Raw genomic sequence first — 26,564 nt, 5'->3', positions numbered from 1 at the left:
TTTCCTGGAAATCTCTCCTCAGCATCTGGGAGCACAAGTAATGCACAATTCACTTTATATCACAGTGCAGCCTGATTTGTACATGTCTTGACAAGCCCAGTTACTGCAGTGCAACCTGTATCTTTGAACAGACCTCAGGTGTTCACCCCCACATTAGCCCACCTCTAAGAAACATGTTACACACTATCAAAGGTTTAGCAAAAATAACAAACTGTCATGCACCAGGCCTTATCTTGTGGAAATCAGCAGATAAAAGCAGAAGAACCCACCCAACATTAGGCAACCTTCTCCATGTGGGAGGATGCGAGTGGCAAGATGGGGTCACCAGCTCAGCGCACACACAGCGCAACGGGAAGAAAATTCAGCAAGTGCAGCACTCCCAGCCCAGCCAAGCACGGAGAACACGAGCATCGAATCAAGATGCCAGTCAACGCTGCCTCCCTTTGATGTCATGCAAGATGGGAGGCATCAGCCACAGGTATGCAAGCATGAAAGTCAAACGCCATCAATCCAAGGGAGCGGCTGCCTCAGCAAACCAGGCAGAGCGTGGGTTTCCATTTGGCTAAAGCGAATAAAACCTGAGAGAAAAGAAATAACTGCAGACTTACCTAAGTCACAGCTGAACTCTTCACTGCCAAAGACAGGACAGAAAACACAGAAAAATGACAGCTTTCAGATGCACATTTTATTTAATTAGTTATTACAACAGAGGGGTGGGTAGGGAAAGGGAAGGATATTTGCTTTTCTATTGCCTTTCCTTAAGTTTCTCTGAGACTTTATTCGTCATAGCAAGCAACACACTTTCTGAAAAGCTCCACACATTTGCTCTGCAGATGTAGCTTTCATTTTTATTATCACTTCAGACTGGTTTGTCTGAATCCTTTTGTTATAAGAATTAAGACCTAGATCACGCCATTCCCCAGGGCTGGGAAATATGGATCCCTCACATTTGATGGCTGTCCTGGGACTTTCTGGATCTGCAGTGTAGATGTGGAGGGTTGCATATGTGCTACAAAATGTAGAGCAAACTAAGGAGTGGATGGAAACCTGACTGAGGTTTCCCAGTCCCTCTGTCTCAGCTGGCAGAGCCACTACTCTGCATTATGCCACACTTTAAACAGATACCACAAAGCCAACATTAGTTTAGGTGACTTCTTTTCTTTACCCCAGGCAGCACCTGATCCAGGAAAGCTCTTCAGTTCAGGTTTACCTTTAATAGCTAAATGGTCCATGGGACTACTTATAACTCAGCATGTACTTCAGGTCTGGCAAAACCCCTCTGTGAGAGGCAGTTCCACTGGGCACATGCTCACACAGCTGTGTTTTCCTGAAAGTGTCCATAGACACTTTCAAGCCCATAGTGATATGGTTATGGAGGACAGTGACTTCAATGAGTCAGGCCCTGACAGCGAGCCTATTTGGACTAGTAATTTCAATGGATGAGTTAAGACAAGTCAGAGTGAAGAATAAAAATATCTTGTCCTCTATCCATTTAGCACCTTCTCAGAAGCGTAAGGTTGTAATTAAAGTTTTGCTTTAATGCTGAATTATTCGGAGTAGCTAATACTTTCAGCAAGGCGATAACTGGGACAATAAACATCATGTAGGTGATACACAGAATATGTACATGTAGCACTAAGTGTCAACACCATGTTTTCTCAGGAAAGAATTTTCACTGAAAGAAGAATATCTTTTTTCTCTGTGTACATTTTTATAGACTGCTTGCATGAGAGATCTAAAAACAGGCAAAAAAATATCTCACGATATATGTCAGCGTTGCCAGCTGACATTTGAATCCCTCTTTCTGCGTTCATTGTTGTCCAGGGATTCCTTCCCCGCTTTGCACCATCTCGCCTTCATGTAGGACTGCAGGGAGAAGCCAGCCGGAGACTGAAACACTGCAATCAAAGACTTGTGCAGTATTAAGATCACATTTACAGCTGTTTCAAATCACAGCAGCCCGTCTACCCAGCGACACGGACCACAGAGAGCATGTGAGCCTGTCTTCTTTCTCTTCACTGATGCCCCATTGACAACTCGGTCGAATGCAAAGCTTCATGCTTCCTTTCAAAAGCCCTAAGCGGGACTGGCTTCAATTACTGAGCGCACTTCATACTGCGTGACTCCCACATCACTTATGTCCTGCTGGAAGGACGGACTTGTCAGCTTCAACTAAATATTACGAGTGCAGGAAACAAAGCTTCCCGAAGGACAGCCCATGACCCTGGAGCTCACTCCTCGGAAGGCACTAATGACCAGGAACCACCGTACCAGAGAAAAAGGCAGCAAGATTTTCTTTCACTTACCCTGTCCCACAGCTGCAGCAGGGGATAGAGGAAAGAAGCAGCTGCTCAACTAAACAAATAAGAAATGCATTGCAGTGTGTGGAGCTGTATGCTTCCCGAATAGGTAAATAGAGTGAGCGGTTAATATAGCTCGTCCTTTGTTGATAGGGGCCGGTCACATGCATAAAATAAAAGGCAGGGGTTTTTTGGGTCCAAGATGTGTTCAGCATTTCATAAGACTGCACATTTTATTTGTTACCAGTTCATCTGAGGTCAGAAGCACATGCCTGCCTTCATTTTTTGCTTGCCCGACTCCCTTACTATGGATAATGGTTTTTCTTGTTCCCTTAATTCTCAGTAGTAGCACAGAATAGATGAGATTCAGGTGCTATAATATATTGATTTTAGTTTTGGTAGGTAAAATAGGTGACTTCCTTTTTAGAATGTACCTTATAATGCTGTCAAGTTTTTAAAATACTTGTTTTTCATTTTTTTTCACTCTAGTCGGTCTGCTAAGTATATACTGATGAATTACCCTAATGGAGCATTAATGTTATTTATGCTCTTGAAACTGGCTTGAAGTCCAAATTCCTTTATTTTACAGAGAAAACAGACTATTATTTATGATGTTGTAGACTATTGTTTTAATACTTCACATTATATCTTTTATGCTAAAGAATAAAGCTATTTATGTACTTTTTCTGCATTTGAGGAAAACAAATATATCTTTTAAGCTGTGTGATTTTAAGGATAAAATTCTCTTTTGTGCATATGTAAGAAAAGAGCCCAAACCAGCAGATTGTTCTGTCTGTAGAACAGCACAGTCCTACAGCTGGTTACATTTTAGGATACAGTGGAGCAAGTACTTTCCCAGCTCTGTAGACCCTTTAACTGTAAGCAGCACAGAAGAGAGTGGGTTACTACAAAACTCTCTAGAGAGTGATGCCTTCTCTACTCATGGCTTGCCTGTGTGAGGGGGTCAGTTTTCTCCAACTTCTGTGACAAATACCTGGGAAAACCCATTGTTTGGCTTTTTAATAATTAATTTAAAAACATGCTGCTTCTAACTATTCTCCAAAATTTGTTCACATTAAACTATACAGTAAATAATGAGCCATAAAATTCCATTTTGAGGGTTTGTTTTTTAGTGAAACTACAAAATATTTCAACACAGAAAATCAAATGCTAACATTCTTTCTTTTTCCCCTCTCCTCTACAAATCATAATCTCTTCTGGGTCCCCTTTATTAAGCACGTAATAAACATAATGTATGACACTGAACATCTTTGGAACTGTATGCAAAACATAGTTGCATTGTACCCAAGTATAAAGAAACTTTGCTACATACTTAACCTTATTTGCATGCTTAAATACTAGGCTTGCCTTGGTTAAGAAATCAGTGATGCATTGCAGTCTAGGTGGGTAGCTGCCATCACCGGTGAGCCAAATTCTCTTTATATTTTACCTCTTTTTTGAACACTGAGCATTTTTGGTAGAAATATCTGGGACTCATTAATAAAGATTGTACAAGAACACATAAATCCAGCTTCCTTTAACCACACACAGAGGCAAATGGGTTTGTTAAATAGCAATTGTCATTTCAGAATGAATTATGATTTAAGATGCATTATGTCATTTTTTTTCATGTTGTGCCATTTGGTCTCTGATCAGTGAGGAGGCCACGTGCTTTCTATGGAATCAATTAACCCTGAAGACTGGCCACAGTTCTAACCTCATGCTTTAGTAGAAACCACTAGACTTCTTCTTTAGCCACCTCTAAAGTAATGCGTGACTTGAAACATACAACCCTGTGAGCCAACTGGCCAGGAGAGTAGGATTCCCTCTATCTCTCCATTTGCATTGCTACATGAGATACCTGGATACCTGGAGCACAGCATGTGACAGTACATAATAGATGTAGGAGGTGGCCTGCCAGGCAGCCAGGGGATCCTTGGCTTTATCTCTCTTAAAACAATCAGACAGAAAACACAAGTGTATGCAAGGTGCTACACTGAGCTGAAACAGTTAAATTCTCCAGAGTAAAAAAAAGGAGCTTAAAATACTCAGTGACCAAAGTATTCTCCATCAAGCCACCAAGTGAAATTCTAGCTAAGGGTGTTGTCTAAATACACAGAAGAACATAAAGATATAAGGAAATAATCTTGCCAAAAATTATGAACCCATACCTGAAGAACATTCCCCCTCCAGTATCAGGTTATATGTTTTAACTAAACTGTTTCTGTTTTTTCAGTTCTCTTTTCTCCTCCCTTAAAACTCTCCAATTTTTTTTAGCATGGGTATGTTTCCCATCCTGGCAAACAGCATATAAGGGGAATCTGTGTATTATATCTGTCTTTATTTGATTTTATACAAAATAACAGTGTTCCAGGAGACCTACCCAATTATTTGAAAACATTACTTAAAAAAATCCAACCACTGAATTTCCACAAGTTATTGCAAAATACAACCAAACAAATTAAAAAAAAAAAAAGTTAAAAATCACCCTTGCCTCACCACACATCTCCCACCCTGTTCCCCCTAAAGCCAGGGGAAAACATTAGAGTTTTGCAATTTGTTTGAGAGAGACAATAGATGTGGCTGCCTTCAGACCAAAGACAAAATACGTTCCAGAGACGAGTGTCCAGAGCCGGTGGCTTGCCAGCAGTTTGATACTTTCTAAGCTAAGCAGATTCCAGCCTGTGAGCCTCATCTAATTGCCGTGATGACAGATTCACACTGGGAAAGAAAGAGGTGGTTGCTCGAGCAGATGGTTCCATGCCACTAAGCCAAAGTCAAAAAAACTCCTCCACAAACCAGCAGACCAGTGACTTTTAATCTCAGGGTTCAGGGACACTCTATAGCCCTGTTCACATCCGGAGGAAATGGGAGTCTGGTGTGGAGAGGAAAGCACCATGTTGTCCACAGCTCACAGCTTGCTCAGCTGATGGGCCAGCAGCAGCTGGGGACCATGGCAATCTCATTGCAAGTCCTCCTTCTGCCTGCTTGCAGAAAGGTTCGTCCTCAGCAAGTGGGTGTCTACTTTTTGTACTTACCCACTTTTAGTAAATGCTCAGTGTGGCTCATTTGTGATTTACCATCTTTTGTAGCTTAGCAAAGTTTTGAAGTCAAGTTATTGTTTATTTGTTTTGCTGCTAGGGAGTGTTCTTTCTTATCATTTACTTTGGAAAATTTTAAATACACGTCAATTTAAATATTGTATAAGAATCTTTGTCTTCTAGATCTCTTGTGTGCCTTGTATCCAAGAGTTCATCCTCATAGCCACTAAACAAGTTTAAAGATACCACAACGAGAGAAGCATTTTGAGTTCAGAGGAACAAAATTAGCTGTAACGTTGTAAACACAAATGAGGGTGGAACTTAGCAGGAAAATGATGCCATGGACTCGTGATTCGGTTCAACCCGACAAAGGTTAATACAGGTGTGACTGAAATCATTTATGTCCTGGATATGTCAGCTGCAGATCACAATTAAAAATGAATTTGACTCTCAACTCACAAGCACAGGGAAGCTGAGAGTGAGGAATGCAGCATGTGACTGTATACAATTACCTGCAAGTCTGGAGTCCAGAAGGTTTTACTAAAAAGGTTTGGCACCTACGAATAGATTTAAGTGTAGCTGGAATTTGAAAAAATATTGTTTTTTTCAATGAGAAATCATATCTCCATTTCATTTGGATCCCATTAACAATGCAAAATAAATCCTTCGTGGTTTTCTAATCCAAGTAATTCTTTTTCCTCTTAACTTAGGGGTTTTTGTTGTTCATGAAGATATTTTTGTTCAGAATATTTTATGGTTCCCATATCACTGATTTTATTGATATTTATTTCATTTACGTGAAAATATTAATTTATAAGTGGTTTAGTTGATCAAAGCTTCCCCTTTTCTCCATAGAAGCAGCTAAGTAGAGGCAAAAAGCAGAGAAGAGAGTATGCCATATATCCCCTTTGGTGAGGCATCCTTCATGTCCACATTGGTGTCAACAATAACAGAAAGCAATAGGCAGATTTCTGAGAGTCACAAGCCAATTCTTTATGGCCTTGTTTTCTGCTCCTTCAAGATACTATATGAAATGTGATCTATAGAGGGCACAGCCAAAAGTCACAATTCATTTGATTCAAATATAAAAAAGAAACTACTGGAGGAGAGTGTCACCTGGCAGATGGGACAGGACACAGTTCATCTGACTGTAGAAGACTCATCTCACCAGTTTTAGACATCAGCTGCAAATGAGCTCAATTGTGCTCTAGGATTGTTCTCTAAAAAAAGGGAACCTAGATGATTAGGTCAGGTCACAGATACCTATATCCGCTCAGATTAATTCTACCACAGGTGTCTGTAGTTAGAAGCCCAGTGACACAATGCAAATCTCTTAGAGTTTATTTAAACTGGACAGTTAGATGGTAATTCTTCCACTATAAAAGTATTTTTTCCAAAGATACTTTTTGCTACCATGCAATCAGACTAACTCTAAAAGAATAAGCTTCACTAAAATTCTTTATTTTATCTTCTTCTCCAGCTCTGTTGGCTTGAAGATCTTTCTACTTTCGAACACCAACAATCTCCTGGGTGTTTGGTGTTGCTTGGTGTTGCGTCTCAATAGTTGTACTGGCTGTAGACAGGGTGCAAGGCTCCTGGGTTCGAGGCTCGGCTCTCTTAAGTGAGTGCTATAAGGAATCAACTAGTCCCAGCACCGTCATGTCTCTGTTCCCCAGAGGGAACAGAGGTTTTTGTTCTGCCTCTTTGTATTACAAGTTTCCTAAAGTAGGAGCAACTTACCTAGCATCTTAGTAGTGATGAGCTCCCGGCTGCTACTACACTTAATAAGAAGTACGATAGCAAAAGGTTCTTCAGCCTTTATTGCTCTGCTTTTCCTGTAAAACCCTTGGCCAGCAGGAAATATTTGAATAACTATTTTGTTCTTGCTTAATGGCAGGGTTGCATACAGTTCAGTGGCAGAACAGAGAACAGGGTGCAGGTCTCCTGCCTTTGAATCCACTCCTCTGTCCACTACTCTGCATTACTTGCACAGAAGCTCTTCTGGTCTAAAGTGGAAAGAAAGAGGATGGTAACATCTTGTTTGTGGGGTTATAAGACTCTTCCCAGTTCCTCCACCCTGTTTTAGTTCTCATCATGGGATGACATATTCAAATCCATAGAATGTTAATGTTAAGCGAAGCAAGGAAGGAGTTAATGTCTGTGATAGGAAGAGTCAGCGCCGTGTGTCAGTGGAGCCACCTGGTACCCATTAAGGATTAGTTATGAGAGACGAGTGAGAGATAAAGTAGGAAAGTTTTATAGTGTAGGAGAGAATGAGCAAGAGGCAGCATTGGGCTAGTCGTAGGGGTAGGAAGTAGAGCCAGGTGTTTGAAGCCATGGAGAGAGGGGAGATTTATAGGCTTCTTCAGCAGACAAAAAGCTACCTTCTTCTTTCATCTATAGGTAATGAGATACTGGTAGGGCCTAAACCAACTAAATGCTGATGTAGAGAAGATACCAAAATAGTTAGCATGAAGGTGACTGGATATTTGCTTAAGACTGAAGCAAGGATCCTTGGTTAATATTCACTGGATGGAATTACTGCTGTTCCAGGACTTGACTCATGCCCCTGTCCCTGTTTGTTGTTAACCTTTTGAAGGTTTTACTTTTAAAAGAATCTAAGGAATACCCCTGTCTGCCAAGTCTGGTAATTTTTAGGAGACAGAGCTGGCGAAACAGACTACTCACGAACAAACACTCTTCCTTTTGCAAGATGCTTCTTGCCTGAAAAAGACAATATGTTTCTCAGCTTCTATTAGAACAAGCTGGGTATTATTACTAGGTTGTCTGCCTCTCCCCTTCTCTGCCTTCCTATTTCCCAATTTAAAATCTATTGTGAGAAGTAAATAAATCATTGTTGATAACTCACTCCTATACAGAAAATGACTTTGCAATTTGATTGTTATTTCCCCTCCCAAACAAGGTATTCTCATTATTTGTAACACAGGGATGAAATAAGAGTGCTGAGTTATTTCTCAAAGGCTGTACTGCAGGATAACCAGCATAAGAAGTCTGAGTGGCAGAAATGGCTCTGGGTGCCAGCTTCTGCCTGGTCCTCTGGAGGCTCTGTGGCAGGCAGTGGTGCCTGACCTGCAGGTGAAAGGGCAGATTATTTCTACATGCCTTGCTCTAACTTGCGGGCATTCAGGATCATCTTCCCTGAGTCAGCCTTTGTCACTGAAGACATGGTAAGAAGTAAGTGGCCAGCTGGAGGATGAGGGTCCTTTCAGCCTCCTGACTTTTATCTGCTTGCCTTAGAAGGTTAAAATGCATGTCATTGTGGTGAACGCATTCAATTTAAGTGATAAGACCTAGCCTTACAGTTCCTTTCTGGGTTCCGCTAGCTAAGTTTTAGGGGATTGTACACGTGCATTGTCTTTGTGGTAAAAATGATCAAAATGCAAACTCCTAAATTGATGTGTTTTTCTCTACTCATTAATGCTGTGGCATAAGCATTGTTGTCAGAGGCGCCGTTTTGTTCAGTGGTCATTTGGCAACAGTGAGTGCCGAAAACACAAAACACAATAGCGGACGTGCTGGAGCACTTATCTGTTCCCATGATCCTTTGTTAAGCTATTAAACTCATGTATCTTAACGCCAGCAGAACTGGAATAATTTGAGGAATAGGTTTTGCAACGGGATTTTTGGGGAAGAGGGAGGGGCAGGGCTGAGAAGATTGAATCTGCCCTGTGAGAATGTACTGGCCATTCTTCCCTGCACAGCCAAAATACAAGGTCCTTTTGACAAGTGATTTTTGTCTGGTTTTTTGGACTGCCAGTAGCTTCAGAGCAGGTCTGCTAAAGCACTCTAGGGACCCCATTCCTTCTCCTTCCCTGTGCAGTTTTTCTGCAGCTGGTCAAACTTTTTTATGTTGGGGATTGGCTGAAATGATTTGGTCTTTAATTAACTCAACTAATAGTAAATTAATTCAATGAAATACTGGCAGTAGTTCCTCATAATACTGGTTTAACAACTCACTGTTAACTTAGGTGCTTTCCTAAGTGGAAAGTCTTAAGGGAGCCTGTGTTTGCCATTAGAGTGCTTCCAAAATGCCCTGGATTTCAGAACATCTCACTTTTTTTCCAGTGGTTTAAAAACACAACAGTGCACGAGCTGGCCCGATGGACTAGCAATGACAAGGATGAATGATGTATTTTTAGGAAATCCGAGTACGCTGTCTGTGCCTCGACAATCCCATGCTGGCTGAAGCTACCTGTTTCAGCAGATTTGTCCCCCTGTCCCACACAGAGCCCAAGGACTCAGCTGTGCCCTGCAAAGCTTCCTGTTTACAGCCGTGCATCCTCCGAAAACAGAGCACTTTCTGCTTCCCACATCTCAGAAGCCATAGACGGATCCCGTAACATCCTGTGCCTTTCCGTCATCACAGCACTGCTTTTTCTGAGAACTACCGGCAGAAGTTGCTCACAGGATTGTTAACAATTGGTCATCACCTTCTGGATGTGTCAGACCGTTGAATACTCTGGGCCATCGGGCTTCACTGACAAGGAAACAATATCAACAAAACATTTGTCCTTTGTTCCCGCTGTATATTGAGTTCACTATGTATCACAGCGGATAGCATGCTTCCTACACGGAGAAAACCCACTGTCTTTTGATTTGAGGCTGAATCTTATATTGCTTAAAGTGCACGGACTGAACTGAGACAGAAATGTAGCTCAGTACCGAGTAGTCCTGGCAGCTGCACAGCTTATCTTCCCCATTTGTCTCCTTGTGGTTACAGCCGAGGCCAGGTATGTACGCTGTCTGGCTCTTGACAGTGCCGTAGCCTCCTCGAAGAGAAAAAAAAGTCCAGTCTCCAGCTCCCTCCAAAGAGGAACCCAGATAAAGACTTTGTTCATTTCTTCCTCTGCCCTCTGCCCTACAAAGCATGGCTATTGTCCTCAGCGGTTACTAACAGTGTTCAAGAGAGAATGAGCAGGAATGATAAATTGGAATATAAAGAGTGAAATACTCCTTAGTATGGAAAAAAAAGAATTGAGCTTACTGGTACTACAGGTAATAATCCTTGTCTGCTGAGGGCTGCCTACACAGGCATACTTTAGGTCATGGAAAAAAATTAATTAGAGCTGGGCATGCTCCTTTTTTCAGAAGTAAGGTAGCTTCAGACTGTATAACCCAAACCTGACCCCAGCCTTGCACCCGCTTTTAGTGAGAAGAAACCTGGCGCCATGAGAAGTGGGCTGCACCACCTCTTGCAGCATCCTGCTCCCCAGGGACTGTCAGGGAGCTGCTCCAGCCCTTCCCCTGGTCCTGCCCACGGCAGAATGCTGGAATGTCGGTGCCTCTGTGTGTGTCACACACATTGTGTAAATAAAGGTCAGGCTTTGGCCTCAGTGTGCAAATCTAGATTTGCCCTGTAGTATTGAGATTGCGTGAATTTTGGAGTTCGTATTGCTCCTGTTTAAAGGTTACCTCCAATTAAGCCTTTCCAAACATATTTGGGATTATAGATCCCTCACAACATTTCCATTGTTCTTGCAGTCAAAATAGCAGCAGCCGCAACCATGCACACCACATTATCAAAAGAAAAGGACTAGTTTAAACTGAAGACTATAATTGCACGCCACTAAGTAAAATGTATACTTTAGAAATTCCTTCCAACATATGAAATTATTAAATAGAAGGTAGAATTTAACACCACTTTAAGCTTAACACCTATAAGCCTCAAAGCCTCTCCCTACTGAAGAAAAAATATTTTCAAATATAAGGTAAAATGCTTGAAAAAAGATTTAATAAACCCCAAATCCACTGCTGAAAGAGAGAAAATTCTTCAATTTATAGTTGAAATTAATGCAATAAAAAGTGAACTGTAAGCTAGGGTTTTTAAAACCTACTTTCCTTATTCCTCAAGTAAAATCGGTAATGAAATCAAATAGTAAACAGATCTTCCTTCCTATACGTACTCTCAAAAATAGTCAATGGACACAGACTTTGTGTGAATTAGGGCTTTAGGAAAAGCAATGAACTGTTGCCAAAGCTCATTAACTCTACCAACTTCTTAATTTTTTCCCCATCAGTCTGGAATATACATACACACCATCCTTCTCACTGAAAAATTATTTACACACACACACATAATGTCAAACAAAAAGAAACCAAAAGGGACAATGCAGTAACCTGGCACATACCTTGGAATTTTAATGCATCTTGTCTTTGTGTACGTATACAGTACCTTTGTAGGAACAGAAATATAAACTTTGTTCTTAAAAAGCTTTCTTAATCAATTGCTGGAATGCTGGCACATTATCAAGCAATTGATTTAGTGTCATGTTGCTTTGTTGATGTTGGGTCTTTGATATTACCACTGGCAAGGTAGGGTTCAGTTTGCTAGAGTGATCTTGGATGGGAAGCTTTCTTTTTCTTGGAAGGATTTTTCGACACCAGCTGAGTGTTTTGTCTGACGAGGGTATATTTGACAAACTGTGTGACTGAGGTATATATGTATTTATTTCTGTGGGACTCCTAAGTGATCTCTTTTAATTGGGTGGTATTATCTTGTTGCCAGATCACAGTAACAGCAAAGGTGACTCAAGTTCCCTGTGAATTTTTCTGTGATGGAGTCCCCTAGGTAATTCAGGAAAAGTCCAGCCCAACTGCATCCCACGGCTATTGTGTGATTGTCATTGAGTCAACAAAGGGTCTGACCCTGAGTGAATTTACACGAGGCCAAGATAAACTTATCAGTCTCAATAACCTTCACACTTTTTTCTTCCTTCCTTCTATTTCAATGCATGCTAGTTTCACTCTGTGGTAGCACAGATGCTTTGTGAGCCACTGTGACCTTCCTTTCCCTTTCTAAATCTCATTACTATACTTCCTCCATCCAAAATTTTATTTACTCTGTGGAACTTGCTACCACAAGCTCTCAGAGAGACCTTGCCATATTGCGGCTCTAGAAAGGATGGCACATCTACCTGCAGGACTACCAAGTGGTGCAGACTGGCACTCATAGGGCTTGCCACCTCTCAGAAACAAAAGCTTGGAAGAGACCTACAGCCTCATGCTTAATGGCATAGGTCAGCATCTAGGTTAGGGCAGATTACTTTATGTTTGACACTCCAGATCTCAGGCACTGTCCTCTGAAGGATAAAAGACAGCTTACCTGCTCTAACTGCTGCTCTGCCCATTTCTGTGATCCTCTCTTGTCTTGTGAGCCGTCTGGTCACTTCAAAGCCTTAACCATTGCCATAGAGAGCAATTATTTCCAGGCTTCAGACACTACTTTATTTTTCAGTGCAGACGAAAGGGAGTGTTTGCAATCCTTAACTAAAAGTTCATAAGAACCATGGTAATTTTACCAGCTCAACCTGAGGTTAGGGCTCTAAATAAACTTTAGCTGTATTTAGTCATGCTCTAGTATGACTACACTGCACCAGTCACTGGTCTTCCTAAATTACATCAGTACCAATTGCCTGACTCCTTCACTGATGCTACAAGCACTTCAACAGGTAAATTTAGCATCAGCTATAAAACTTGAATTATTTGGGTTTGAATTATCCAAGGACTTCAGGGGGGTTCGTTAGCACAGGCTACGGACTGTTCACTGTATTCACTATGTAGAGAAAACAAATGCCCTGAAATGAAACAATTAGTTATGCATTTTTCAGTAACAAATATTATGTTAAAGAAGACTCTTTAGCAAGCAACACAAAAAAAGATGTAGAAATGAAGTTACAGAGGTCTCTAACCATTCTTTTCCCTTTTGGCCAACAGTTCAAGCTCCATACCAGGAAGCAGGCGTATGCCCAGTGCTAACTTTGCTCTGCAATGCTAATTAAGCACTGTCTCTGGAAGAGGTGCTGTCCTTGGGGAATGGCTGTTAGACTAAGGTCATGCCTGCACATCTCTGGCATTTGTCTATGTGTCACTTGTATTTAACAAATATGGAAATAAATGCCAACATCCTGGTTAACATTTCCTCTATCTCTGCTAAGCAGTTCCTTCTGTTCAAGACTGTATTTGTGAGCTTTCCAATTCCTACATTTGCCACAGTAATATGCTATTTTACAGTATTTAACACCATGTTTTGTTGAAAGTTCTGTACACCTAGGACACAACATCCATGATGTTTGAGAACTATGTGATTAAATAGTCAACACTCCCTAGCATGTAGGTAACCCCACTGATTCTTATGAAGTTATCTGGATATGGGTTTGTCTCTTCTAGCACAGTCCTTTCTCCCACACCACATCACATCACAGATAGTAGCCATACATTTCCAGAAACTATTCCTGCTTTTCTAACAGTAGAAACACTGCTACCATCTACACTGATTTTAATTAAAATCCCTTCTCCATCAATAACAGTGGAACCTGCACTTAAAATATAAATGTCCATAAACATGTTTTTCAAGTATTTAGCATTTAAGAATGCTTTACTGCAGACTCACTAGGCAATGCAGGGCAGGATCTGGATTTTTTTGTGATATCCAGCAGCTCCTCAGTTCCTCGCCAAATATATGCAGTATTTATAAGTCTTGTGTTTTACTGGAGTAAGTTACATCCTACTGACAGCCTATTGTCCCTGCTACTTGTTAGTATTCATTCTCTCTCTTTCTGTACCCGAGGCAAGTTTAGCTGAGGACTGTCTCATAAAAATTCCTTTACAGCACCTCCCAAGGTGAAGGAGTCTTGGTGAGGCATTTGTCATACAGACTGCCTGAAGACCAGAGACTGTGTCTGTGGAGACAAAAAATCCCCCAGTAAGAAAGCAGATGGATCAAAACTCTTGCTCTGACCTTTTCCTGCCATGCAAGCAAACACCAGCCAGACTGATCCGCAGGATGATCAGGTGGGAGCAGTATGAGCAACAGGAGAAGCAAGCGGCAGCTGTACTGGTGCTCTGCAACAGCCTAGCAGAGGAGAGGAATTCATTCAGATTAGTTTCCTCATTACTTTCCTTTGTAATTCAGGTCAATGGGAAGCACTCTACAGCTATCAGAAAGTGATCTTGATTTAGTATCTTTAAGAATAGGGAACGGAAGTGGAAAGTCAAGGAGTGAGAACGCTCAGGTAGAATGAATGCACACAATTTATCTATGTCGTCTGTACTGTGAGTTTGCTTATGCAAAGCATAGTCATCCATGAAGGGCTCAACCCGTGAAGAACACCATCCATCAGGGCTTCAGACTCCAATATAACACAGTCAGTCTCAGGTAATCTGGTTTCTACCTTGCTTAGAACGATGTGAACAGAAGCCTAACCTTGCCCAAAGAATGATATACCTTTCAAGATTTCCTTCCCAGTCACCTGTTCTTCCTGAGTAACCAGAAAGTGCTGAAAGAATAAGGTAAATAATTCAGAATTTAGAGCTGGAGGTGGCTGATTAATGTTACTTTCTCAGCCTCTGCTGAAATTCTGGAGAAAAAGGCATCCTAGACGCTCAAAGACTGCATTGAGGTTTTGTTGTTTTCTGGGCCATTTTCCCTTGAATCTATGAATGTAGATCTCATCAAAATTAGTGGAGTTATATTCATCTAACAACACTAAGAAGAAAGCCCTTCCAATCCCTCATATTATTGACAATATTAAAAATGTAAATTCTCAATTCTTAATTATTTTCTGCTTCCATTCTTCTCCAACCTCATAACCTGTGACAGATACTTTTGTAGCAGACATGCCCAGGCTGCTGAGGGAACATTTCCAGCATATGCTTATATTATTCTTTTGCTCTCCTCCAATTTGTTATCAAACCTATAATACAGAAAGAGATTTGGAATTTGACCCTATTTCTTTACATTTTACCCCCCAGTGGAAGATCTATCTAAGAGGATGGACACAAGAGAAGATGGTAAATCAAGCTACACCAATTTCAGAACAATATCCCAAACATGTATGACTCAATCCTGCAAAGACAGCATAAACCCATCCAACAGTGATTTTTTCCCCAAAAGCATGAGCAATTTTATCAGGATTTCAGATCTCTATCTTTTAACCTGCTCGTTTTTGCACAGCTACTATAACATGACTTGTTTATGCCTCAGGCTCAGCCCCTCTGGTCATAACTCCACTGTGTGGGTACTGGACTCAATGCAAAAAAAGTTACTTCTGTGGTGAGAGCTAAGAACCCAGGATCTCCTCAGCTGAAGATTAAGATACCTCTTCCTTTCTTACTCCAGTTTAGTGCTATTGAGACAGAGCTGTAAGTTCTGCTGTGGAAGAGAGATTTATAACACATGGCAAAAAATCAGTTGTTACCCTGTCCAATTACATATTTTTGGAGATTGATCTACTCCCCACTGAAGTCAGTGGGTGGTTTTCCACTGAATTCAATAGCTTTTGGATTGAGCCAAAATGAAGGAATGAAGCACTAGGGCACTACAGCACATATAAAGAGCAGGACAGTACATTAAGTGCATGTGTTTTTTCATCACAATCAGTGTTTCAGGCTGTTAAACCACTGCCTCTCCCCATATCATAACAAAAGATATCTGGGCCTGGAAAAGATAAATTATTTCAGTGTTTCTTCTTCTATTGATTTTTTTTTAGATGTATCCAAATAGCACATGCCAAAGTGTGACTCAATTCCTATGTTTATGTAAATTCATAGAAGGACTGTTCTGAAAAAAAAAAAATGTCCTTAGTACTTTTCAAAAATAATCACCTAGCTTTTCCAAAGTATGTAGGTACTTACAGTAAGTATTTTTACATTCTTGTAGGAAATTACATGCCAGCACACATGCATATATTCAAACCCAAGCAAATATCATAAGAATTTGCCTTGATGGTAGTTCATATGTCTTAATATCTGTTAACATTAGTCATCTGCACATTTAAGTTTTGTTAAATGTACAAACTATGTGGCACTCCACCCTTGTTGCAAGGTCAATTTGCAGTGTCCAGCATTTTTTGTGGTTTAAGGACATACTGTTTATCAGGCTAGTGGTCTGTAGTAAACAGTATTTGCATAGTGGAAAAAAATAAAGAAAAAGAAAAAGATTTATAATATTTTTCAGACACTGAGGTAGCTTAGTCAATGCATAGATTTTTTTTATTTAATTAAATTTACCGAAACAAAGTCAAGCCCTGAAAAGTTAGAAACTAATCATGCTAAGGTCACCCTTTCAATGTAAATTCTTGCTGCACATGTACTTCATAGTAAAGCTTTACATATGTGATCAAATAACACTTGTTTTAAAATAAAATTTCCTTCCATTCAGAGGATGGATGGTGCTCCAGGGATGAGAGTGAGCTGTGCAGTGGTGGCTGTAAGAAGAGGAGGTGATATTACAGTGGGTTGCTCCATCTGAATAAAGTAGACACTGAATAGCTGCAGGTCAGTGCTGATGGCAAGAAGGAGCCAGAGAGTGGGGCAAGACCCTATCTGATGACTGCTGAAATCTTTCATTGAGAGGAGGATCAAGATCCTACCTGATAGCATGCAAGAAAAAGAGATAATTTTTGAAATTCAGGTTTGGATGGTTTTAGAGAATTAAGTGTCCATGAGATTGCAGAGGAAAGAACCTTAATTCCCTAGTTACGTCCCCCATTTCCAGCCTGTGATTATCCATACTGCATGCAGGCTAGTTTGCCTATGGATTATGTTTTTTTTAAACTAGTTCTTCTCAAAGCAAAATCCTGGTGTAGTTTGTCAAGGGACTGCTGCTTATATGAATGATGGATAATATTTCATTCAAGTTTACTGCCTCCTCTCCAGTTTCATTTTCCACCACTGTTCCCATGGTCATTGCACCCTCCACTCAAGCCACCATGACATATTTCAAAACATGCAACAAACATGGCATGGGAACTTTAGCTATATATTTGCATACGGAGTCCAGAGGACACTTCAAATGTCTTGTCCTGTGCATGTCTTCAACCTACTGTAGATGGGACTAGCTCTGAGCAATGTGAATTTGAACCATTTTGCATGACTTCGTCTAGGGGTGAAGATGAGTTCTTGCAACAGAGGCCTTCAACAAGATGTACAAGACCTGGAATAGAATGGAGACTTAAAGAAATGGAATTAATCTGAGTATATTATAGAGAAAGCATCAGCAGGCTTTAATAGCAACCTCTGTGGAAAAGGCAAGAAGTGACAGCAGAGGGCAGCAGGATTTGTCTACCCTCAGAAATACGTTGATTTAACCATTCAGCCAAATGAAAAGGGCTAAAACTTCATGGGTACGTGTGAAATGAGAAAGAACTTATTGTGTAACGTCAACATAAAAATGGCCTCTGAAGCAGAGCAAGTAGAAAGAAATTAACATAATTGGAAAAATTGTGGAGAGAAGAGAGAGAAAAACTAAGATGCATCTCTGTGGAGCTGGCACTGGGCTTCCCAAGCCTTTAGTTTGTTATGAGTAGCTGCCATATATTCTGCCTCATTTCACTTCTAGAGGAAATTACAAATCCTTACAAAACCCACAACAGTCATGCAGCATCAAATATTGAAAATCTGAGAAATCTTGATGCTTTCTGGGATATTTCCAGATCCCACTTAATGCTTGACTCATGATGGCAATTATCCTCTCCATGCTAGGAGTACAGTAACTAATTAAGTGGGCTCATGAAAGCACATTCAGAATCTGGAAGGAAAGCACAACTGATGTGATTATATTCCTGACATATTCCTCGGTCCAAAGCAAGCTTAAAACTGTTTAAGTCCAGAGTTCAAATGAATAGAAATCAAGTGCCAGAGATTGGAAGTACTGCAGTTTAATGTACCATTTACTTTAAAAGATATTGTTCTTTGGAGGAGTCATTCTTTATATTTTATGATGTTTGGAGGCAGAGCTGTCTAATGACTGCAACTAAAAGCTGTCTGAGTTATAACTGCAAGTGAACTACTTAAACATCATTCATTATGAGAGAAGACTGATGGCTACCTTGATTCGTAGTCTGCCAAATTAAAATAAGGGCAAGGTACTGGACCTCCTGGAAACCCAACAAACTGCACATCCTGAGCAGACCAAAAGGACAACGCTAGCAACAGCCGTGCTTGCACTCTCTCTTGAACTCTGAGTTCCTGAGAAAGAGGGTGATCAAAGCTCCCGTGCTCCTGATAGAAATTCAGCTGCATTTGTATCACACATTTACATCCTTCCTATGTTTTTTTTCTTACAATCTATTAAACAGAATTAAAAGAAAGAAGGCAAAAGGAAGAATAAAAAAGAAAGAAGAGAGGGAAAAAGGAAGAAAAAAAGAAAAAAGAAAAAGAAAAGGAAACAGTCCAAACTTTCCCAGAAAACAGAATATTAACAAAACTAACGTATGCATACTGACGTTGAGCTAGGGAGTTATGGACCAGAATTTGCTGAGTAAGGAGCTGTGTTAAAAGGACCAAAATGTCTTCAGGCTTTTTCTACGCCTATGTCTGAGAGTCACTCAGTCACACCTTTACCCTATTGAACTTCTTTGGAGGTGATACTGCAAAGGACACACTTTTCGCATTGTGAGGAGGAGAGAAACTCCCTACTCCATCCTGGATAGTTTAATGACCAAAGTCCTTCTCCTTCCCAAAGGCATTTACTGACATTCCAGTTGCTGATATATAAATGGGTCTTTAAGAAAGAGGAAGGGAGTTTCCTGGAAAGTGGGGAAACAATGTCCAAAGACCTACTAAAAATCTGTGATCCACACTTTCTGTTGTCACTGTGTCAATTAGCTGAGATTCCAGTCCATATATAAATATATGTATATCCTTATTTGTGTGCATGTGGTATAAATACATATGTAGCATATAAATTTCATAATCTGTGTGCATATGTGCGTGTGTGAGTGCACCAAAATTTATAGCTCTTTAGAGCTTTCTGATGATTTTTTCCTTTTACTTTATACCTTTTTTATCGTTTCTATTTAATCAGGTAAAGGCAGAAGACTCTCTATTTTGTATCTTCTCAGCACAAAACACAGACTAGGATATCAGCAGTATTTGACAAGGTGATATTCCTCCCCCACCTCCACACACGCTCACTTTCACACACATATACACACACACGTTCAAAATATAATAACTTACATTTAAAAAATGGAAGAACACTACAACTCATCTGAGTCCTTTCAGAAGCAGAAATAGTTCTCATTGAGTGTTCAGATCACGGGATTGCACTGTCACATGCAGTTTATGCGGCTGATTATACCCAGATGACTTCACAGCCTTTTGCCAAAGACCGTAAGCTTTTTTAATGCTACCATTAAAGTTTTCCCTCTGCAGCTAGGTTTCAAACGCTTAAGAGTTTGAAGAACTTTCATTACAGATCTCTGACACTATATTTTCCACTCTGATGCACGCTTCTGAGAACAAAATTATATAAATAAATAAAGCCCACGTGTGACAGCATGTCTCGAGAGACTCAATACTATAAAAATATGTTTTAGTTACTTATTTTAATTGATTTTTAGCCAACCCTTAAACATGTCTGCAACTGCTACTGTCTTCTCCCTGAAATTATAGCTCTCTCTCTGGCTTAACTATTTAGTCTTTCAGAAGTTTGACACCAATTTCTCAGTGCAATTGTTTTGTTCCATGGCACTCTGCTGTAAATTACTTAAGTTCTAAAGCACTGAGGCATGTTCACCTGCTCAAAATGCATCTGAAAATATGCAATGTTTTTCTTTTCAATAGAACTATCACCTTTAGGGAAACAGCAAGCCATTCCTTTTATGTCTCCTCTTAAAGGCATAACGCTTCTTTTTATTAATTTTATACTGTATGTTATTATCTTTTGTTTTAACTAAGAATTTTTAAATAAAATTAACTGCACCATAAGACAATGATATTGCATAACCACAGTCAGAAACAGATGAGTTTTTGCCTCTTGTAACAGAATAAAAGTATATTTCAAAGTAAAGAAGGAGTTGCCTACTATTATGGTCTTTAGTGCAAGTTTCATTTATTTTACATAAAAGAAAATATCAGTCTTCTGAAGTCAAGCGGGCAATGATTTTAATCTATGACTTTTGGTAATGGAGGCTGAGCTATTTAGAGCTATCTAGGGTATTTAGCTACAAAACTGCAATTAAATTAATGGGAACTGCATGGCTAAGCCTTCTGCCTGGTATTCAGTCATAGCATCTGCTGTAGGATCCTAAAAAACTGGAAAAGCTGCTGTCAGCTTTGAAACTGGCTGGATTACTTAGCCTGCCCACTTACCTCAAGCCTTGTTGGGCAAAGGGTAAACCTTGACATAATTGTTGTGTTTTCCATTAGGCAATACAGTGTGTAAATCATTTCATGTTAGTACAAAGGCTTTGTGCTTATAAATCTTGCCTGTCACTGCAGCTGTAGAATTGATGTAGTAACCAGGTGAGGAGGAGTCATTGTCTTACTGTCCTGAATTTAAGAAGCAATATTCAAACAGGAATAACAGAAAAAAATTTGAAGAAGTTGCTGAAAAGAGCTCTGTTTCACAGTACAGTGGGCTGTAACACAGAAAATTAAGTTTGATAGCTGCAGGGCAGTAGTATCTCCAAAACCTGTCCTTTCTTCTGTCTGTGTTATCTTACATTAGAACATTTTGTCTTTGTCCTTCTATCTGGAAGGGGATAATCCAGCGCATGCAGGTTAGACACTGCCCTCAGTTATTGTTATAAGCCCCAAAGTGAGCCAAAAAGGAAAACAGAAGGGAGTTAGAAAACATCCAGACAAAATAATAATATTCTATCAAATTTGTCCAGATACTTTCAAATGTTACAGCACTCACCGCTTTGCTGCTGGAACGTGCTCACACACACTGGGCACTGATGCAACGGGGCCAGGATTTCAGTCAGACTCACTGAAGTTCTCCTTATTTTGGGTGTGAGCCAGTTCACAATAGACATGTCAGAAACACTTCCACCCCACAGAAATCAGGGGGAGGTGGTCAAGGGCTACCAAGCAAGGGGTCGTAGGGAGGATTTGGTATGAATTCTTTCATTTCCCTATGGGTTGGTGCAACCAAGCAGTGCCTTGGGGAGTATTGCTGCAATCTATTCACCGAATGACTCAATGCCGGAAGTTTTGTCTTTTGTTATTCATAAGCTAGGAGGCAATGTAAATACAATCTTCCTTGTGATGAAAATGGAATATTTTAGGAAAGGGTATATGATGTTCCTGAGCCCTTTTAGCTTAAAAAGGGAAAGTGAAATCTGATGTGCTATGAAACATCAGATCTTACTTTCATATTAATGTGAAACATCTTTAAAATTTAGTGGATAAAGTTATTTAAAACCTGATTGCAGTAGACTTAAGAAAATGGAAATGACTACTTTTCTGGAGATGACTGTTTATTGGGAACTACATAGCTTCCTATGCACTATGCAGCTGTGTATGGTCTTACCACACCAGAAGGGGGAGAGGGAACTGCTGGGGCTCCATTGGCTGCAGAGAGATTCCGAAATGGCAAAGCGTAGGGAACCACGAGGAACCAGGGAGCCAGGGACCTTGCTAATGCCACGGTTCTTCAGATCAGCTGAGAAAAAAAGAGAGAGAGGCTGAGGAATCAGCAAGAATCACTCTGGAAGGAGAGAACTGGGACAGAAACGAATTGTTAAATTTTATTGAATAAAGGGAACAAAAAGAGCTACTACTGGAAGCAACAGAGCTACTAAACCCAATATTTCTAATTGCCTTCATGGAGTAAGAACTTTCTTAGCTGAGATCATGTTGAATATTTGCAAAAGTGCTACTGCTTCAGATCCTTAGTTTCAAGAATCTGGAAATACATATCTATCAGCTGGTCACACAATACATACAATCTCCTAAATAAAGATTTTAAATGTCACAGTGAGGAAAATTAATAGATAGTTTCAGTAAAAACAAAAAAAAATCATAGAAATTATTGATGATCAGGTATTTACTATGTCTTATTGCCCATCTTTGTCTAACATTAGTGTAGGAGCAAGTTATTATCATAGATAGAATTGTTCTGTACAAACATTCCCTTTCATGGGTCCATATTTGTACATAAAATGAAAATATCATAAACAAGTGTAAGCCTTTAATTTCACATAGTTCCATGCTTTGTAGTAGGAAAGAACCTTTAATTTTAAAAATATTAGAAAATAGAAAATGAAATGTTTTTAATCTCTACCTCCCTACCAAGTTTTCATTCCCTCCTGAGTAGGAAAGTTCATTTATTCAGTGATCATGAAATGTAAAAAATGTTTTCTTTTAAGTCTTCAGGATTTTATCTGCCTCTCTAAGCCACACACCCTGCCGTCATTGTCAAAGGGTCAAAACAACGAGATTTTCAACTTGCAGGAGCAGGTACCAAGGGAAAATGTAAATCTTTCATAATCCAAAAATCTCTCTTGTTTAATACCCTGTGGACCAGATAGATAACGTCAAAATTGTTTCATAAATTCTCAGACCCAGCATCAGTAAAGATACAGCCATACATATATGCATGTGTACAGGAAGATATAGAGTATAATACAGAACTGTTTGGAGAAATATTTTTGTTACTTCTATAAAATGAATAATAAAGTCAATAAAAAGATTGGCACAAGGCAAAGAAGAAACAATTGTGGATTCTTTTATAGCCACCAGGCAATTGTGCAAATATATTATTTAAATTGCATATGATTCCATCTCTTTGCTACAACTCAGGTGCCCAAATTAGAGACAAAAATACCTTGAAACCGGTGACTCATTTTGTTTGTATACATCCCCAGTTCACCTGAATCCTTTCATGTCTTCTTTTCCTACTTTTTTTTTCCACATTCTATTTACCTGTCTCATGATCTTTCAGTGCGCAACTCTGATCATCTTCCCAGAAAAGAGCTGCCATAAGATGCTTCCAAGGTGATGTTCTCCCTTCCAGTTTCACCTCAGGAAGCAATTTGACATCACTTGGGTTGTCACCATAAATGCAAATAGATGTGTTCCCTTTTATAATATGAAGATACTGAGAGCTAAGTTTATGTCGGTCTTTTGAGCAAGAAATCTCCACTGCAGTAGATAATGCACCTCCAGTCTCCAGTTCCCTCTTTGGTGAACACATATCAGGCACTAGGATCTTGGAAAAAGTTGATCACTGAGAAAGAGGATTTTGTCAGGTAACTCACACTTATCTCTACTCTTTAGAAAGGAATCGCTTTTAATGATATCAAAAGCTAGAGCTGGACTGAGATTTTTATAAGGAATGAGGCAGAACACCATGCCAATAAAAAAAATGTGAATATTCTTCTTCCCACTAATGCTGCTTGTCAGGTAGATTTGTGTATTTGTCTTCCGTCTCTTCCTGAACTAGCTTTGCAAAGAGACTTCAGCAACAAAAAACTTTCCGTAGAGAATAGTAGGGGAAAACACTTCCTGCCTACGAGCTCCACTTGGTGCACAGTAACAGAAGGCTCACTAGGAAAGGTAGTTTTGGATCTTCAGTTTTTTCCTGGTGTGAATCTAAACAATGCTTTGCTGTACTTGTATGGCATTTTTTCATGGAAGGTAGGATTCCTCTCACCTAGCTCTAGCCATCTGAAATACAGGCCTCTAGTCTGAGCTAATCCTTGAGGGTTGTATTATGGATCGTAATAAGCAAGAGGCCCCTCCAATGAGTAAGTCAGATACTTAGGGCAGGATGGAGAGTCCTCCAGACATGCCCATCCTCCTCATTGACTCCAGAGGGAGCTTAGGTGATTTGTTCAGACCAGATGACTAACCTTCACGTGGCTAACATCAGGCCAGCCTCAGCTTGCAGGATAGTACCCCAGATCAGGAATGGCAGAGTAGAATACAGCTTCATCCATTCTTTCTATACCAACCTGCTTTCAGTGTAGTCCTGAGGGATGAGTCCCTTCTATCTGTTTTGGGAATCAGCGCATATTTCGGTGAAGAAGAGATGCACTCTGCCTCCTTTGTTCAAACAAAGTGCCATGAAGCTCCAGCATTAACTTTCCACAGTTAACTTTCAAGGAACAGGCTGCAGAAAGATAAATTATCATCAGACAATTCTACAGGATAGATCAGCTTGGCATTAAGTTCATAAAACAGAAAAGGGTCAAATTGTGTGAGGAGAATTTTCCTTTTGAACTAAATAGCTAGTTGTAAACTTTCATGCCACTCTCACAACCTAGACTGTTGTGACAGCCATGCCCAAGTGAGATGGAAGTTATAGGAATCTTTATTCTTATTCTGTTAACAGCTTTGAGGGAAAAAAAATTAAGATGGTTTCCAGAATAGTTCTGTGTGAAGACTGACTGTCCTTGCTAGAGGCCCTTAGCTCTACTCAAATAACTCTATGAAACACCACATAAAAGCCAATGAAAATAAAGTGTGGAGCATTCAAAACTATACTAAATTTAGATGTCTGGTATTTTATGTCACTACTAGTTATCCTACCCCTATTTTAATCCTCCACCCATATCAGTTCTATTTTCATCTAGGCTAACCATGTAGCTATTCTTATAACTTTGCCATTCTTCCAAGTAAATCACTGTTTTTCTACTAAGACAGGCTATTTAATATTGATATACCATTATAGCTTGCTAGCATCTTCAAAAGTGTTTAAAATGCATTTGAAAGACTTATTTTTTTCGTATCATTTCACATGGTAAAAAGTGCCACCATGCTTTACACATTAAGCAGTTGATTCTGGAGAAACATTTGCAATTATTTCAGGTACACCAGAATCAAGTCAATTAAACTAATCACAAATGGCATATTATTAACTCTCACTCACATGATGGAGTATATTTATTACACCATTTAAACTGCATGCGAGTCATTTATAAGGTACAGAACCAAAGCGAAGGAAAAAAATCCTATCTTTTTAACAACCAGGTTTTGTTCTGAACGGTTATTTGAACATAAGAGTCTTTTTTTCACTGCATGTTTAAAGACACCTCTCCTATGATGATAAAAGACAAACATCAGGACTTCTGTGCTTCATGCTGAACTACTTGTTTCAACATCACAGTAGTGGGATAATTTACAGCAGACATGTTGACTAATGTACAAGTTTACACCTCCTAAACGTGACAAGCTGCAGGTATGAAAACTGGGTGGTGACTTAAAAGGATATAGCATTGTCTGGCCCACATTTAATGTATTTTATCTACAAATGCTAGAACATTTACAGAATTAAAAACACCTATTACATTTTTGCAGTGGTTGACATATAATTAATATACTGATTATAGTTGATTATTGAGCTATTCATCCAAGTCACTGTCTGGGTGAGGGAGGGAGGGGAGGAGGGAAGAAAAAAAATCATGAAGAATTTTCTCATGTGCATGGTGTAAGCCCTCTTTGCAGCATTTCCAGCTCCTCTCTGAAAATGTAGAAATACCCTTCTATTGGTGCCGCTGACTCTGAGGGCGACCCTTAAGCTAAAGCTATACTTCTATAGTATAATATGTAACTCAAGATTGTGTAGCTTATGTTCCTGATTGCAACTAATGTACTCTAGAGAAGCAAAGCCTAGGTTCCTGAAGGTATCTAAAATCCCACACACTTATTTAAAGAGCTTCTTGCAGAAGAGGTACAGGGGATGTAAAGTATCTATGCCTGGTCTCAGGATTCTTTTATAGAAAACTGTTTTTTTTTTTCCTCACTTGACACTGGTCTAAAAGAGGCTGATACTAAGTTCAATGGACAGACACCAAGAGACCAAATCACATTCAGATTTATCTTTTCAACTTTTTAACCATTGAGTCTACTTTTTTGCATAAGTTCTTCTAAAAAAAATCCCTATCAGAATTTGGATAGTTATAGTCAAATTGTGTGATTTGATATTATTTGAAGGGGAAAATGTACCTTCACCCACTAGCTGGAGTAAAACCTGGTGCACGACAGTTTCTGTTCCACTTTGCTTACCAGAAGGAGAACCTGCTGAGCAACTTCCTTTTCTCCCATTCCTTCTGTAATAGAAAGCAATAGTGACATTGGAAAGTCCTGTCCCAGTTGTTCATGACTGTTCATGACGGCAGGATCTTGGTCTCACAGCTGTGCAGAATTCCAACATATTCACTAACAGTAGTAATGAACTTCTAATATTGACCAGGGGAAAAAAAAGAATTATTAGTAAGAATCCCTCACAGACACATGAAGGATATACATGGTACCTGAAAGATACACAGCACAATGTAAGAAGAATTTGACCAAATACTATACTATGGTATGAGTTTTTTCTTGAGCTGCTCAGAAATTCTTTTCAGAATAGGAAAATAAGTTTCCAGAGATCTGGATTTTCATGGAAAGGGTTTAATTTTCCAGAAGAAAAAAAAAGGTTTTAGAACATTGTATCAAAATAATTTGACTTAGGTAAATTCTACTAGGTAGC

At 39.6% G+C, this 26,564-nt stretch overlaps 1 long non-coding RNA gene across 3 annotated transcripts in view; it reads right to left on the bottom strand.

The window, feature by feature from the left end:
- Positions 1–1,797: 1,797 nt before the first annotated feature.
- The window catches only part of LOC140650026 (uncharacterized), a 29,931-nt gene continuing 5,164 nt past the window's right edge, over positions 1,798–26,564 (bottom strand). For 2 of the 3 annotated variants that reach the window (XR_012041827.1, XR_012041825.1), the window contains exons 2-5: positions 26,099–26,271; positions 24,046–24,203; positions 21,621–21,752; positions 6,608–7,347 (exon numbers count right to left, since the gene is read on the bottom strand). This is a non-coding gene — a long non-coding RNA (uncharacterized lncRNA). Of the gene's footprint in view, positions 1,899–6,607; positions 7,348–21,620; positions 21,753–24,045; positions 24,204–26,098; positions 26,272–26,564 lie in introns of those variants that run through there. The other variant, XR_012041826.1, reaches the window with a different exon arrangement.

Source organism: Ciconia boyciana, chromosome 3 (genome assembly GCF_034638445.1).
Source record: "Ciconia boyciana chromosome 3, ASM3463844v1, whole genome shotgun sequence".
Classification (NCBI taxonomy): Eukaryota; Metazoa; Chordata; class Aves; order Ciconiiformes; family Ciconiidae; genus Ciconia; species Ciconia boyciana.
Note: the sequence above shows the minus strand (reverse complement) of the source record. Positions and strands in the feature narration are given on the sequence as shown.